We start from the raw sequence: 12,227 nt of genomic DNA, 5'->3' as shown, positions 1-12,227 counted from the left end.
GTCACAAGGTGAACGTACAAACTCCACAAAAACAAATCCGTAGTCAGGATTGAACCCGAGTCTTTGGCACTGAGGCAGCAACTCTATGGCAATGCCACACTGCCGCCCTTTTTAAGGGGAAGAATGATGTTGAGTAGAAAACAGAAAATGTGAGCTAGGGTTGGGAGAATACAAACGGAACCCAAACCTACCATGTAATAATATACCTCTTTTAAAAAAGCATTCAATGTGACTATAATACATGGATTTGCATATTATTTGAGTTTGTCAGAGGAGGCGGAGTTTTTTCTGCGAGAACGCTTGGTTTGCTACTGAAAATTTACAACAATGAGCTGTTCAGGATCTGAGCTTGCAGTAAAAGGGTGGAAGTCAGTGGAAGGAAAATAAGGTTGCGTGGAGGAAAATTCATTTGAATCTGTCTGGATTGCACCGCTATCTCGTATTTCAAGATGAAACAAGGCGGATTGTCATTACTGCCAAGTCAGACCATCCTGATTTCTAGCTTGGAATCGAATTATTTCTTCTTCTTGCGATTGAGGCAGTAGAAGACTGCGGCAGGGTGATGCCATCCGGTTTGATATCTGTAGGTTCCCGCCCTAAAAAGGCGCATGCTCCAGGTTGGCACTGCTGCTGCTGTCTCTGTTTGTTGTTGTTCGCCTGACTGAGGTCAGTTGACAGGGCTCACCACGGGGTGGTCGACAATATGAGCCCCATCAAATTATTTGTAAATGTTTCACATAAGTTGCTCTTTACTACATTGAGTGTTTTGTCTGACTTTTAACTGAGTTATTTAGTTTGTTCATATGTGGGCTCCATTCAACTCTTTTTTCTTGAAAAGCTTATGACCTTTTCTCCTCTGATTTGACGACTTTGCAGTTCAGCAATTTTAAATTTGAGTATCATCAATACCTGCCCAATTCATGATTATGGTGATAACAAATTTAAAATATATGATTCGGTTTTGCATAATGAGTGACAAACATGTTTCCTTAAGCACCAATAAATCCACATTACCTGACACTCAACAGTGACATTTTAAAATACCTATTGGTCTCAAAGCACTTTGGTAAAGCTGAGGTCATAGACAGCAACATTGGATGTATAGAAAGAAATTGCAGATGCTGGTTTATACCGAAGATAAACACAAAGGCAGGAACGAGGTACTGATTGGGGATGATCATCCATGATCACATTGAATGGCGGTACTCCTGCACCTATTGCCTATCATCTATTGTCTAAAATGCTAGAGTAACTCAGCAGGCTGAAGGTCTGAAGAAGGGTCTCAACCCAAAACGTCACCCATTCCTTCTCTCCAGAGATGCTGCCTGTCCTGTTGAGTTACTCCAGCATTTTGTGTCAGATAATTGGATTTTCTCTTTTCTCATACAATGCTGCAATTGTGTTCAACATTACAAGTATGCAGTTTGAGCTAAATATTTCTCGTATTCATCTTGCAATTAAAAGTTTTATTTGGTGCCAGTGTGTTTTGTACTATGACGTCCAAGGTCTGAATCCTGGACCTGCTACCAGTTAAGCTTATTTTGTTTTGCTTTTATATTTTATTACTGATGCATAATTTCCTTTTTATTCCTCCATGGGATATCATTTTGAGGAAAAATACAACATACGTGTAAAACAATTTCAAAAAGATATATGGAAAATATTATTTAATCCAGTTTGTGCTTGGACAGGAAATTGGCTGGAGAGGAAGTTGGAGTGTGAGGGGCAAGATTGACATATCAAAGATAATGGAAAAGGCTCTGCTAAGATTTGAGTGGCTAAATTTAAAAGAAGAATTCTGAAGTTGGTAATATTTTCATTGTTACCTAAACCATGAGCAACTCATCGGGGGTGGAAGATTGCAACCTTCATGTGGTCCGCCCTGTTTTGACTAATGCATTCAACTCAACGTGCACAAATGGAAGATCAGATATCAAGTTGTCCAACAACTTTTGGCTGTGCAGCCACATGAAAGAAGAAGAAGAAGCAACTCATCGCAGTATTAATCAGGTTGAATGTTGATGAGGTGAAGTTTTGTTTTGACACGTGGGGCATTAGCATCAGTGCTGGTTAAGTAAATAGCTGTTCCATTGAGATGATGCACACCTGAACCACGTTGCGACCAGAGTTCTAGTGAATTGAATAAGGCAGTAAAGATTCAATAGATTTCAGATACTGGATACTGGAGCAAAAAACAATTGTTAAAGGAACTCTGTACATCAGGCAGCATCTGTGAAGCAAACATTGTGGGTCAAGACCATGCATGAGGACTGAGTGCAGAAGGGAGTTGGCGAGTATGAAGAGATAAGGAAAAGGGGCAAGGCAGGAGGCAGAAGGCAAACTGAGCGAAGAGGCAAATAATGGGCAGATCAAGCCAGGTGATAGATGCTGGATAAGTAGAGACAGCAAAAAGCTGCAGTCTGGAATTTGTGGGAACGGTGGTATATGTGGAGGGAAATCTATAGTGCTAAAGGAAAATGACAATACAACAATCCAGCAAAGTAATCGGACTATGGGTAATCAAATTGTGTCAGGAAATGATAGAGCATATAAATGCTAGATCATTTATATGCACAGAGCATTGTGACAAATTGGTTCCAGTCAAAGAAAATGCTAACAGGACAAATAGGACCATAATACAAAAGTTGTTGATGAATAAAAAAGACTAATATAAAGGTGTAATGGTTGAATACAAGAAACATTTGTAACTAGGCTGACAAAGTAACAAATAGATGTAACTGGATATGGTATAATTGTCATTGCAGAGAATTAGCAGGATGACCAAGGCTGAGAAGTGAACATCCAAAGATCTGAAATACTTTGAAAGGATAGATGAAAAGGTGACGTGGCATTGGTGACAGAGGCATGTCTTTGTCCAAGGCAGGGCATGGCTTAGAAATTGATTGCTTTTTTGAGGAGGTAACAATGCAGATTGATAAGGATAGGGCAGTGGATGGTGTGGATTTCAGTAAAGCATTTGATAAAGTACTCGTCCATAAGATTAAAATATATGGGATCCGCAGAGCACTGATAGTTTGTTTACAGGACGGTCTTGCTCATAAAAGACAGAAGGCAGTTGTGGGAGGGTGTGATTTTGGCTGGAGGGCTGTGACCAGTGGTCCGCAGGGATCTGTGCTAGTACCACTGTTTGTGGTATGTATAAAATGCTCGGATGTAAATTTAGATCAGTTGGTTAGTAAGTTTGCAGAAAATGCCAAAATCTGCAGTTGTGCAGACAATGAGGAAGGCTGTCAAAAGATGCAGTGGGACATGGATCAGTTACAGAAAAGAGTGGCGAAATGACCGATGGAGCTTAAACTGAGCCAGTGTGAGGTGATGCACTTTGGGAGGTTGAATGAAAGGTGAAAGTATAGAGTTAATGGCAAGACCCTTAACAACATTGATGTACCGATGGATCCCTCCACTGGCTGCCTGTGTACTTTAGAGTTCATTTTAAGATTCTTTTATTTGTTTTTAAATCTTTAAATGGTCTCGCCCCGCCTTACCTCTCTGAGCTGCTTCATACCTAGGCTCCTGCTCGGTGCCTCAGGTCAGCTGATCAGCTGCTCCTGGAGGTACCGAGGTCTAAGCGGAAGCTCAGAGGGGATAGAGCCTTCTCTGTTGCTGCTCCGACATTATGGAACACTCTACCTTTGCACATTAGACAGGCCCCTTCACTGTCCATTTTCAAAACTAATCTTAAAACCCTTTTCTATTCCTTGGCTTTCGACCCTGCATGAGACTTTGCTCCTGTTTTAGTGTTTCTATTGTTTTTTATTGTTTTTACTGTCTTTTAATGTTTTTATTGTTTTGTTTTATGTTTATGATTAGTCATGTACAGCACTTTGTTGCAACAGTGGTTGTTTTTAAAGTGCTCTATAAATAAAGTTTAGTTCAGTTCAGGAAACAAGAGGCTTCAAGGCAGCTTGGATAAGTCGAGTGAGAGGGCAAATACTTGATAGATACAGGACAATGTTGATATAATGAAGTAATCCACTTTGGTATTTCAAAACAAAGGCAAGCTAATGTTTAAGTAGTACCTAAATGGGAAATGGTGATGCACAAAGTGATCTGGGTGCCCTTATACATAAATCACTGAAAATAAATATGTAAGTGCAGCAAGCATTTAAGGAGACGGCGTACAAAAACTTCAATGCTTCAATGAATGAGGTTTTGAATATGACAATCATACAGGGCCTTGGTGAAACCATACCCAGAGCACTGTTTTGAACTACAGATGGTATATTTGCCATTGTGAGAGTTTGACAAAGTTTACCAGATTGATTCTTTGAATGGAAAAGCCATTGTATGAGAGTGGTTGGGTTGACTTGGTCAGAACACGGAGGGATTGCTGTGAGTGCGGTGATATTAGTGTTTGCGGTGACATCGTGACATGAGAACATCTTGGAGTCTGGTGCGAGTGTGGACAGCTTTCTGACTGTTCGGGCAGACCGAGACTGTAGACAGAGTGACAGCGGTCGGTACAACTCTGGTCCCTTCACGGTGAAGGAGTGTGTGTGTGGCCCGGACATTGAACTGATGGCTGTGGGTCTCTGCTTATACTGTGTGCCCTAGGGATTCTCACACGCCGGTATGGTGGCTGTTTATGTTTAATCTGTATGTAGTTTTGTATCTTGTTGCTTTTTTGGTTTGACTGTATGGTAAATCAAATTTCACTGTACCTCAGTTCATGTGCCAATAAAGGACCATTGAACCATTGATTATTCAAACATTTGAAAAAGATATTGGTAGTATTGATAACCTATTGGCCTTTCCCTGATGCAAATATCATAAAAGCTTAACAGTTAGGGATACCAATGACAGCATTATATTCCAGCAATATGGAAGACTATGAGTGGGATTTGTTATGGACAGTGCTTGTTATGGATGGAGTCACAGGGCTGCCAGTTAACAGAAGATCCTTGGAGCAGCCAAAATGAGCCACGTTAATTTCTGTGACCATGGACTTTATTTGAAATAAGGTGAAGTAAAAAATCAATAACAAAATACAGGGCTTACCATTATAATATTTGAAATACGACCTTTAAATTAAAAAAATACAGCCAATTCTGAAAAAATACGTAAGCTCTTTATAAAAGCCTGCTGTCCACTGTCAGGCGCTGTAGTGTATCTTTCCTGTTCCAGGTTAGCAATCTGAACACTCCCTTCCTGTCCAAAACGACCATCCTTTTTAGAGTTGGCTTTATCTGAGAATCTGTTGGCAATGGTTTATTATTGTTCTATCAATTTCATGTACGTATATCTGTCACCAACAAAAGTAGAAGAAACTCTAGGATAGGGATGGTAATTCAAGGAATCCAGCTCATCCATTGTGCCTCCAACAATTGTTTTAAAGAGCTCTTTAAAACTGCATGTAGTGCCAGATTGAATGGCTTCTGGTACTGCAGGCCTGGCATCAGGCGAGCGGCAGTAACTGGGGAACCAGTAAATACCAGCCACTGTCCTCACTATCGTTGGTTGTCACTTTCTGGAGTTGTAACAAAGTTGAGCACCCCGGCCCTATTGCCTCTTCTGCTTCTCATGAAAATTGGCATCCTGAATCGTGTCTCAGTTGCACAATGCTCTATTGCACAAAAGGACTTATTTTGCTAATTCTTGCGAAGCTTCACATTTTTCCTTGTGTTTGGCAGCCAAACCTGGAGACAATATTTTGGTTTGTCATAACCCGTGTTTTATAAAGATTTATCACGTATTCTATGCATCTATTGATAAAGCCCAGGGTTTACCAACCACTTTCTTAGTCTGTCTTACCAATTTCAATGAATGGTGCTGGTCTATCTCTTTAATAATTGTGCCCTCTAGTTTATATTGTTTGTTCTCAGCTCTCGTACCAAATGCAACTTTATCATCATTTTGCTTTCTTTTTGAAGACTTTTACAATTGTTTACACGGCTATTACAATCCTTTTCTACGTTTTGTCACCTGCATATTTGAAAATTGTGCTCTCTGTACTTGTAACCAAATCATGAAAATGTTATACTTGTAACCAAATCATGAAAATGCAAATTAAGAAAAGTACTGGTCCTAGACTGTTCCCAGGAACGAAACGGTTCCAGCTGAAGGAATCATCTTTCACAACTATTGTTTCTTGTTACTTAGCCAATCAATTTGGAACTAGCAGAATAGAACAGAATGGAAAAATGTTGAAACGTTAGATCAAATTAACGCTAGGCTGATTAAATGAGGGCGAGGCAGTGGATCAATTTTTGTATGTGGTTATTTATGGAAGTGGCCAGTAAAATCTGTATCGGTTCTTTATTGACATGCTACTGTGCATGAAAGGAGAATTATGATGGCAAATTTTGAGGAATATTAAAATTTTGGTGTTCTGTGGAAGCCGTGTCTTTAGGGAGATTTTGATGCAGTAAGAAAACAATTAATGTGCTTGGCAGCAAGTTAGATTGGGAGTTGAATCAACATTTAAATTGAAATTTAACTCAACCAGTGAAAGCAAAGCTTGAATGGCGACCGTTCAAATGTGTGAAGTGTCATTCTTTTAAAAAAAATTTAAATATACATTATTCAAGAAATAAATATATACAATACATGATCCTTAAACTCCAGCCCACATTCTCTGAGGCTATACATAAATTCAATACTGTTCACACAAATCATAATTCCCCCCCCCCCTTCCCCCCCAACCGTGCCACTAGCGCAGAATCCCTTCCTTTATTTTGAGGGGCGTCTGTACCACACCCTGTGCATTGGGATCAGTGCTGGGCTGTAACTGTGTGCAGAAATCATTTGTAGCTAGGAACTCCCCCAAAAAAGTGTAAATGACAGTTTATACCAATTACAGCGTCAAACAACAATGAAGAAACAGTCTAAATAATAAAGGGATCTGGGTGTTTTTTATTACATTTCATATGGTGCTGAGAAAGTTACGAGTAAATGAAGTAATTGGCTTTAAGCTGTAAATGCAAGGATAAGGTTTTGATGGGTAATTTTCTATGTTTTACCACCAGGGGCGCCGGGGAGATGGCAACCCTGCCGGCAGTCTGTTCGTTTTTTCATCTTTTGTTATTTTTTAGTGTGTTAAAAGTCTGTTTTAATGTTCTTCGGTTTGTTTTATGTGGGGGGAGGGGATCGGGGGAAACTTTTTTTCAAGTTCTTACCTTCCCGGAGATGTGATTAATGTTCGGATCACATTCTCCGGGCTCTGCGGCCTACCATCGCTGGAGCTGGAAGCATCCTCGGACTGTCGTGAGCCTCACCGCGGGGCGCGGACTTAACATTGGAGCTGATCCCTTGCCTGGGATCGCTACCACCGCGGAATCAACATCAAGGGCTCGCAGTCGGGAAAGGCTAGTCGGAAGCTTCAACGTTCGACCAGCCCCAACGAGGGGGAGCTGACATCCTCTCGATGCAGGAGCTGAACGCCTCGACGCGGAGGGCCCGAACGCCGCCGGCTACGGGAGTCAAGATCGTCCCGTCAACGGGGGCTCGAGGCCCACGACCGAGGAAGAACAAAGTGAGGAATGTGTAGGAGTCACTGTGGTGGATGTTCATGTTAAAATGTGTTTTTGACTGATCTGTTGCTTTTAGTTGTATGACTGACCTGGCCAGTGAAATTCCTCGTATGTTGCAATACATACTTGGCGAATAAAATCTGATTCTGTATTATCAAAAGGAAAGCACGGACTGTAAAAGTCCAGTGTATGCAAGGGCCAAGCACAACAAGAAAATTATGTTTTTTTTATTCTATACGACCATATATGAAGAATATTCCTAGTATAGTGCGAACATTGTTTGTTTAATTAATAAATTGTTTAAGACATTCAAACCATAAAACCAAATAGATTCAGTGTATCTATTTAGGGGGACCGAAGGATTTCAAGATAAATTGAACCCCGTTTGATTAATGTTAGGGGGTTGTCAGTGTTTCTGAGATGGCACATGAAGACGCAGGCTCATATTTAGCAACAAGTTAAACTCATCATTTTGATATAATAGCCAGAGCTTTCTGATTGCAATGCCAAAGGAAGCCCAGTCATTTTAACAGATTGCCATTAATATTATGTTTGGAAATGCAGGGTAATTACTTTTCACCATGAGTGATGTACTTGGAGAACCCATTCGGGAAGATGTCAGAGAAAATTGGAAAGATATGACGGGACTGGCTAGATGGATTGCAGTCTTTTCAATTCAATGTTTGTTCTTGCACAAGGTGTGGTTTTAGCATCTAATTACTAATTTCATTACAAATTTAATCCAAAAGCAGCACCCTTCTCGGCATCTGCATACAATGGTGTCTTGTGCGTGGTGGAGGAAAGATCGGTGGAAACAGGGCCATGACGTGAACGCTCTTTCCTTGACCCCCTCGTCCAAGTTCATACAATAAGATTTTGGTTGGTTTAATACCATAGTTGCAATTCATATACTGACGATTGGAAACCTTTGTTTTCCAGAAATATCTTATCCGGAGCCTTAATCGTCTGGTTTTGCAATACTTTTGAAGAGTGACACATCAAGTCAGTAGGTTAAAATATTTTAATCAAGTAGATTTGCTCGTAGCTTTTAAGATCATTGTTGCAGTTCTAAACTAAAGGTTCCTGTATTTTTATTTAAGATACTAGTTGGCATCAAGTTAGCAGTGAATCATTCAAGACTTGAGGAATTAAGACGTTAGATGTTTAGCGGTTGTTTCCAAAGGATGGAAGACGTGAGCGGCACTGTGGCGCAGCAGTAGAGCTATTGCCTTACAAAGCCAGATACCCGAGTTTGATCCTGACTGTGGGTGCTGTCTGTACAGAGTTTGTATGTTCTCCCCGTGACCTGCATGGGTTTTCTCCAGGCGCTCTGATTTCCTCCCATACTCCAAAGACGTACAAGCTAATTAGCTTGGTGCTGGTCTGTGTCGATTTGGTGGGCTGAAGGGCCTTTTTCCACACTATCTCTAAACTAAATTAAACTAAACTAAACCTACGAATAAGGAGCATAGTCACAGAGTAAGTGATTTGCTTTTTAGGACAATGAAGGGATTAAAGAGCCTCCCACGATGCGAGTTCACACAAGAGCTCTCCTGAGATTTAAAAAAAAAAAATCAATAAACTCATGGTAAGTACGTAGCTGGTAAGTACGTAGCGGGTACGTCGGAGCTCGTGGATGTCTCGTAGCGGCTCATAATGCTAACGGCAGGTACTCGGGAAACGTGGAAACTTGTGAAGTTATTTCCAACAGTGTGAAAAATTTCCAAGTAAAAAAATACTCGTGATGAGGCACCACGAGTTTGATTTTGTTTAAAACTCGGGAGAGCTCTTGAGTGAACTCTCATCGTGGGACTGGCCCTTAAGTCTTTGTAATTCTCTGTGCCAGAGGGTAGTGGATGCACAGACACACCACGTGGTTACATACCCTCATGTCATATTGACCTTCATACAAAGATGAATTGCATACTGCAGCAGGAATGACGCTGCAAGTGTACAGGAAGTTGGTGAGGCCACATCTCAAGGATTGTGTGCAGTTTTGATCTTTTCCAGGAAGGAGGTTCTTGCCATGCTCTAGACCAATTCTTCTTATAACAGGACTGACATATGACGAGGGCTTGCATTCCTTAGAGTTCAGAAGAATTAAAGGGGGACTCCATTAATTCTTGTCAACAGATTAAAAGGAAGTAGAATGATTGTAGTGAGGTTATTGTTGGACAGATAAGAGTAAAGGCATATGAGATGAGAATTATTTTCACCCAGAATGGTTGACCAGTCAAATATCCCACCGCAGAATACAGTTAAGGCAAAATTATTAATTATATTAAAGGAGGCAAATTTTGTACTAATGGCAGAAAAGATCAAGTGGTTTGGGGGGAAGCAAGAATTTAGTTGATCATATTGAATGGTTTTCTGCAGCTCCTTTTTGTTTCTATTTAATAAATCTTTGGCCACAATTGTTTTTTGTCTGAGTGTATGTGCATGTAATGGTGCTGCAAGCACGATTTTTCATTGTAACTGAACCTAATTGTATTCATGACAACAAACCTGAACTTGGAGTAGGTTTGATTGGGCCATATTACTACTTCAATTTATTTTGCTTTTATATCCTTGTTCAAATGCCACGATAAACAAATTAATGGCTGGGGGCATTTTTAATTTTTATTTTTTAGCAGTGCAATGATGTTGTTAGCCTCTGACCTAAAGGTTGATTGCAAAGGTCATCTGCTCTTTGTGATAAAGGTTTCACCTTTTTAGTTTCAGTTGCTCTCGGAGATCTCATGGAGAAACTGTAGCAGTGAAAATGTCAAAGGCTAAACAGTGAATTCTCATGCAGCACAAACAAAAGCCTTTTTGTTTTGGGAGAGTGAAATACAAATCAGGTTGCAATTGCATAAATGTATTAAGTCAAATTGAACAACGGGAATTATTATCCAAATTTAAATCTGGATTTTAAGCAGTCAGATACGTATCTGAGCGGTAATTATGGCTGAGTATTTCTTTAGAAGATATATTTCATGCAATGAAATATGCTTTAGAGCTTTTTATAATGAGAATACTTTATAAATATCTGAAGTATGCTGGAGTAGATTGCAAAACTACTTTCTCTATTGAACAGAAAATAACTGATGTGCTATGTTTGTGTCAAGCTCGCTTCTGACTTTCTAATACGTGCATCTGGTATCTAATTTGATTGTTTTTATTTGGTCGCAGCTCAACAACATTCTGTAACGTTAGATATATATCAAAATATTGTTTTTGGAACATGCACTGAATGTGAAAAATGAAAACATTTAATAATAAAAATAGAAAAAGCTGAAAGAATTCAAGAGGTGAAGCAGCATCTGTGGACAGAAAATCAGTCAACCTTTTGAAAAAGTGAGAAATCAAGCAACTTATAAAGTTGTTAAAAAAAATGCTGGTGAAACTCACTCCAGCGTTTTCTTTCGAACTTCAATTTTTCCAGCACCTGCAGTTTTTTCTTAAACATTCCAGGTACCGGAGATGACGGAAGTCTGCGGGCCGGATGATTGCGGAACAAAAAAATACGCTTGTGGGCCAAATTATTTTAGGTTAGGGGCCGGATTCGGCCCGTGGGTCATAGGTTGCCGATCCCTGGTCTAAAGAGTGCACTGCAACATTTTTCGTCAGCAATTCCCAAATGCAAAGTCCGACCTGGACATGATAACATGGTTACTATATTAGCTGCAAGTTAATCCTGGAAACTGCACGAAAGGAGTCCATTCAAAACAGGCTGATGGTTTATAAAGGCAACTCACTAGCACAATACCAATTAATTTGTAAACAAACTCTGTCACTGTGAACAAGTCAACATTTTGGTTCTGTGTCAATTGTTCAGAAATTAAGACAAATGGCAACAGATATTTGAATCAATAGGTTGCAGATGCTGGTTTCCCAAAATAAAAGCAAAGTGCTGGAGTAACTCAAGCAGGCGGCAACTCTGGAGAACATGGATCAGGCAATGATTTTGGTTGGGACCCTCCTTCAGACTGATTGTACGAGTGGTGTGGAAAGCTGGAAGAGATGTAGGGATGGGACAAGGTCTGGCAAGTGATCAAAATATTTGATTGGACAAAGGCCAAAAATGAAAAGGCAAAATGTGAGATGAGATATGGATGGAAGATGCGAAATGTGAAGCCAAAAGAATGAGAATGGATGAAAGAGGAGTGGGGTTGGGGGACGTCTTTAGTTTAGTTAACTAAAATCGAATAATTCAATGTACATACAGTCGTGTAGTGAACAACCCAAATCATGCCCCCACCCTCCCTTTCCTCCACTCTCTGTGCACCACCTGCTTGAGCATCCATCGCTCCCCTTCCCCATCCCCTTCTACCTATATTCCTCTGGGTTCACAGTTCACGCCTTTTCTATTGTTATTTCCTTATTGCGTACCTTGTCCTTTGGCCTTTGTACAGCTATCTGCCAGCCAAAACTCCCCTCACTCCATTTACCACTTGCCAGACTTTGACCCAGCCCCTCCTCACATCCAGCTTTCTTCCCTGTTTCCCCCCTCCCCCACTACAATTAGCCTGCAGAAGGGACCCAACCTGACCTTACCATGTTCTTCAGAGATGCTGCCTGATCCACTGAGTTGCTCGGGGATTTAGTTCAAATCAGTGAAGTTGGTGCGAAAGAATCAACATATGCTCCAAGTTCACCAGGTTAATTCCCGGGATGGCGGTACTGTCATATGTTGATGGAATGAAGCGGCTGGGCTTGTATACTCTGGAATTTAGAAGGATGACAGGAGATCTTATT

General features: G+C 40.5%; 1 protein-coding gene across 1 annotated transcript in view; it reads left to right on the top strand.

The window, feature by feature from the left end:
• The first annotated feature begins 8,417 nt into the window (after positions 1–8,417).
• sgms1 (sphingomyelin synthase 1) overlaps positions 8,418–12,227 on the top strand; it is a 42,486-nt gene continuing 38,676 nt past the window's right edge. Inside the window, exon 1 of the mRNA XM_033034359.1 lies at positions 8,418–8,496. The gene's annotated coding sequence lies outside the window, so the exon portion shown is untranslated. The remainder of the gene's footprint in view (positions 8,497–12,227) is intronic.

Source organism: Amblyraja radiata, chromosome 15 (assembly GCF_010909765.2).
Source record: "Amblyraja radiata isolate CabotCenter1 chromosome 15, sAmbRad1.1.pri, whole genome shotgun sequence".
Classification (NCBI taxonomy): domain Eukaryota; kingdom Metazoa; phylum Chordata; class Chondrichthyes; order Rajiformes; family Rajidae; genus Amblyraja; species Amblyraja radiata.
The sequence above is the reverse complement of the archived record's forward strand: the minus strand, read 5'-3'. Positions and strand labels throughout refer to the sequence as shown.